This window comes from Mastomys coucha, unplaced genomic scaffold (genome assembly GCF_008632895.1).
Source record: "Mastomys coucha isolate ucsf_1 unplaced genomic scaffold, UCSF_Mcou_1 pScaffold14, whole genome shotgun sequence".
In the NCBI taxonomy this organism is placed as follows: Eukaryota; Metazoa; Chordata; class Mammalia; order Rodentia; family Muridae; genus Mastomys; species Mastomys coucha.
The window spans coordinates 82121796-82126967 of record NW_022196896.1 but is presented as its reverse complement, the minus strand read 5'-3'; the positions used below and the strand labels follow the sequence as shown (position 1 = coordinate 82126967).

Genomic DNA, 5172 nt, shown 5'->3' with positions numbered 1-5172 from the left:
AAACCTTAACACCTATTAATAATTAAAGCGTAAACTGACTGACAATCTAGGAAAAAAGAAGACTCTCTTAAACTAAAAAGGGGCATTAAACCACATAAAATTCACTCTTGTTGTCCAAAGACTCCGTGAGTTTTCTCTGACATCAGAAGCCAGGCAAGGATTGCATTTCCCCCCTCTCTCTCATTGTGTAAAGATGCTGTAGGCAATCTAATAAGGCAAGGGAATGAAATAAAACTGTCTTTACTTGTAAAGAAAATTATTATTTGTGAATGAAAATCCTAAGGAATCTACAATTGGTTTCCTAGAATAAGTTTAACAAGGTTATAGGAAACAAAATCAAACTAAAAAGAGTAATCATGGATAGGAGGGAGAGAGGAGCGAGACAGAATGGCCAAAGTGAACAAATTACAGGACACATGAGTGAAGGCGCCATGATGGGACCCATTCTTTTGAATGCTAGTTTTTAAATCGTATGCTTTAAGAAAATAATCTATCTGTTATCTTTATGCTACCAACAAATAACTAGAAGTTAAATTTGTAAAGAAAGTTATAATTGGTACTAGCTCAAAAAATGGAATAATACATACCTTGATCACAGGACAAAACAAGCCAAGTGGAAGCTTACTTTCTGCTAGCTAGACTTCATATTGATGGGATAAGCTAGATGGGTGGCTGGGAAGAACTGTCATCAACAGCTTTATTTAGCTGTGGATTCTGCATGTAAAATGCCAACTGGCCAGACAAGAGCAGCCCACTAGTGCGACAGTGCTCAAGCCTGTTAGAAGGTGTCTTAGGATTTCACTGCTGTGAACAGACACCAAGACCAAGGCAACTGTTGTAAGGACAACATTTAATGGTGGCTGGCTTACAGATTCAGAGGTCCATTATTATCATGAAGGCAGGAGTGTGGCAGCATCCAGGCAGACATGGTGCAGGAGTTGCTGAGAGTTCTGTATCTTCATCTGAAGGTTGCTAGGAGAAGACTAGCTTCCAAGTGGTTAGGAGGGGGGGTCTCATTGACTACACCCATAGTGACACGCTTCCTCCAACAAGACCACATCTCCTAATAATGACACTCTCTAGGCCAAGCATGTTCAAACCACCACATAAGGATAACTAGCCACTTCCTGATTAGATTTAATGCCCACTCCATGGGAGGTAATTCACGTCCGATACTGTATACCTGGTTAAAAGCCATAGCTAGGAAGGTCATAGCCTCCTGGTAGAGAAGCTACAGCTGTCATTTTGTTAAGTGGATAAAATATACATATCAAATTGTCTTCCAAATAATTGTTTAGATGTTTAGATAATTCTAAATAAATCTAAACAAATGTTTTATTCTCATAAAACAGTAGTGTTATCAGCTTTGGCCAGAAAACTCCTTTTTGCAGGGGTCAGCAGTGCCTGCGAGTGTAACTGTGCAAAGTACAGAGAATACATCACTTTTGAATACCAAGCCATAATATGCTTGATTCAGAGAGCTCCACAGATGAAAGGGTGAGAAGCATTCAGGAGCTGAAGGGAGAGATGGGGTTGTTGTGCTCTTGAACTTGCAGAAGCTGTCATTATCTGGATAGGATCTCCATGAGATTTGGGACTGACAATATCTTCTCATGGAAAGGAGGATTCATAGGGCCCTACCATCCTTTAGGATTTACATGCAAACAATTCATTGTTATTTTGGTTAGTGAAGGAAACAGACTTTTCTTCAGTGGGGTAGCCAGTAGAAATACACTCAGGTACTCACATAAAATCCTGAGCGTAAATACTGATTGCATTTTTCTTCATAATTGCAAAGAAACGAGTCCTATGTATGCAAAGAAATGAGTACACTAAGAAATGAGTCCTATGTATGCAAAGAAATGAGTACCCTCAAAAAGCCGCTGAGTTTACACACTGTGGTAAATCCATGCAATGGGTTTTTAGGCAGCAACAAAAAAGATTGAATAGTCAACACCACAACATACATGAATCAAAATCCGTACACAGAGCTAAATAAGGCTGACAGAATATTCCATACTGAGTGCCTCAGGTTATATAATGTTGTAGGATATGGCAAACAATCTATAGTGAAAAAGAGGAAATCAGATGTTGCTGAAGATGGGTGATACACCAGAGGAAAAGTTACAAGAGTAGACAAGAAGAGGGATGTTGCATCTGCTCATTATTGTGACTGTGGTGTTGGTTTCATCAAACCTCAGGTGTATAGCTCATTACATATCAACTATAAAACAATAAAGTTATTAAAATCCAAATTGTTGTGAATTCATTACCCATAATCCTCCACAGGACTCTGCTTTCACCTTTCCTGATAGGAAGGAGCTAAATCATAAAGAGCCTGGACAGTAGCAGCTGGGGCTTCAGTCTTTAATCCCAAATACTCCTAGCTTGCTTAGACAGATAAAACCTCCCTTCCCAGAACTCTTACAGCTGGCAGAACCAGAGCCACAGGCAACTCCAGGAATGGGCAGTCAGTGCTTGCCATTTGCCTTCCCAGACAGTCTCTCAGAATTCCCAAGGGAAGCCTCAGCAACTCTACTGTTTATTTTAAGCATCCAGAGAAGCATCGCTCTTTCAAATAATAGCGCCTGTCAATGCTGTAGGTCAAGTGCTGTGAAAGCAAATACTGAGGTGGAATTGGATATGTCATGCTTCTTAAGGACTTACCTGGGAAAGGGGAGTGACAGGGCCATAACTGGACAGACTGTGGTCAAAGGCCCCAAAGCCGGGCCACCTTGGAGGGAATTTGAAAGTGTCCTGATGGCTGCTAGTATGTCTACCTGCCACACTTTGTCACTGGATATCAGTACTTAAGAAAGGCTGTGGAGCTGGTAGTTACCTTTTACATCTGAGAATGATCCCTAAAAAAAAAGGCTAATGGCTAGGTGCTATTTTGCTCATCACCTGATCCATGCATAGTCAAGTTGGCTTAAAATCAAGCTCACTGGTCATTAAAATTCACGGGCCAAAAGAATAAGGATGCCAACTATAAACATGGTCTCTTGGCTAGTTTTTTAAGTGGAAAATGAAAAATATAAGAAAATAAATGGAGGTGCTGGAGAGATGGCTCAGCACTTAAGAGCACTGGCTGCTCTTCTAGGGGACCTGGGTTCAATTCCCAGCACTTACATGGCAGCTCACAATTGTGTATAATCCTAGCCCCAGGGGACCTGGTACTCTTACACAGATACACACATGTAGGCAAACTACCAGTGCACATGAAATGAAAATAAATAATAAAAATTTTAAAAGTCAGCTGCACTAACAAAGAAGAAAAGAAATGGAGTCCCCCTAATTAGAAACAGATATGCTTCTCTTATTTCTCTTCTGTACCTCTTCTGTGCCCAAGGATCCCATGCCTTTTCACCTCCTTGGGTTGAGGTTTGTTGGTAGGTTTCAGAGCCAGCTAGTTGAGAGAGAGAGAGAGAGAGAGAGAGAGAGAGAGAGAGAGAGAGAGAGGAAGGAAGGAAGGAAGGAAGGAAGGAAGGGCACATGTTGGACCTACCAGGAAAAAATACCATACTCAGAAAGAGCAAAGACTGTGCGTTAATGACAGGTGTTGCTGTCTGGTTGTAGGAAAGTAGACAGGTGTAATGTAGAAAGAAAAGGACTGAAGAGAACGAGCCAGCATGGGGCTGAGGATCCTATTTATAGTGCTAGGAACTTACACTAGCTATTGGCAGACAGCAGGAGGAGCGTGGGCTGTCAGGGCTGTGATTAACAGAAGAATCTCAAGGAGCCATTGCTGCTATAGTATGATCTTGTCAAATATCAAGAGCAAGAGTTTCATATGCTTCGGAATCCAGAATAGAAACGGGTGACTCCTGATTCCAAGTCAGTTTTCTCAAAGATGAATCGCAGGCAGATGCTTTGCTCTCTAACAGTGTTTGCAGGGTGTGGGAAAAAATAATGAATCAGAATTCATAGAGTGTTCCAAATGTCCGCCCATGTATAGCCAGTGCCTTCCTATTAATGAAGGCACACCTGTCTAAGTTTCATGTATGGAGTCAGGGAAAATAGTAGATATTTCTGACAATGGGTAACACAGTAAAAATTGGCACCATAGGTGGGCCTTCAGCATTTTTTGTCCTTATTGTCTCCTCCCAGCCTCCCAGGGCCTTTACCCCTGGTAGCATGAGCTATCTTTCCCTTTGTCCTTTCTCACCTATCTATCCACCATCCCCTTTCTAACACACCAACATGTCCTCTCCTCTTGTAGGACTGTAAAATTGTGGGACTCTTTACTAACCCTCAATTACACACACTTACTGTAATATGTATGCTTCTTTTAGCAGCACTTGGATTGGTTTTTAAAACAAAAACAAAACCAACAAGACAATTTCCTATCTGTTGGTGGAAGCAACACGTCTAAGTTGCTTGGGAGTCTTCAGGGAGTCTCAGGTCACACTGTCAGCAATGACAATGTCTGGGTGTCAGGATAGCTCAGAACAGAACCCATCTCTGATGTCCATATCAAGGTCAGTATTTTCTTTCTGTGATTCTCTTCTTGCTTCAATGTTTAATCCCCTCTAAACACATCGAGGGGGCAGTGGCTATAGGGATAAAGGCTGTGTTTCCTGTACCTTCAATTAGGCCTTGATAAAGATAATCCCCTATTAATGCATAAATCAACTATAAAATCTGACAGGGGCCTAGGAGATGGCTCGGCAGGTATGAATACTTCTTGAGCAAGTATGAGGATCAGCTTTCAAATACTCATCACTGATATAAAAAGCCAGGTGAACTCTCACACAAGCACACATAACTCCATTGCTGTGGAGGAGTGGAGACAGGAGGATCCCTGAGACTTTCTGGCCACCAGTCTAGCTCCAAGTTCAATTAAAGACCCTGTCTCAAGGGAATAAGGCAGAGGGAGACAGGTCAAACTCCTGATATCCTCCTCTTGCTTCTATATGTGCACAGTCACACACACATAAGCATTCATTCAGATACACATGCACACCTACAGACAGATATACAAGGATTAACATCTAAAATGTATAAAGAACTCAAAAACTAGACAGCAAGAAAACAATTCAGATCAAAAGAGGGAAGACCCAGGGAACAAATGCAGAAGTACAAATGGCCAATTAATATTTTATAATGTGTGCTCGCTTCGGCAGCACATATACTAAAATTGGAACGATACAGAGAAGATTAGCATGGCCCCTG

At 41.5% G+C, this 5172-nt stretch overlaps 1 long non-coding RNA gene and 1 pseudogene across 7 annotated transcripts in view; both read left to right on the top strand.

Annotated features, from left to right (window-relative positions):
• LOC116088441 overlaps nucleotides 1–5172 on the top strand; it is an 83248-nt gene that overhangs the window by 67463 nt on the left and 10613 nt on the right. For 4 of the 7 annotated variants that reach the window (XR_004117890.1, XR_004117892.1, XR_004117888.1 and 1 more), the window contains one exon: nucleotides 4293–4478. The exons of the other annotated variants lie outside the window; for them this stretch is intronic. This is a non-coding gene — a long non-coding RNA (uncharacterized LOC116088441). The remainder of the gene's footprint in view (nucleotides 1–4292; nucleotides 4479–5172) is intronic. 7 annotated transcript variants of the gene reach the window in all.
• On the top strand, nucleotides 5108–5172 carry LOC116089550 (annotated as a pseudogene).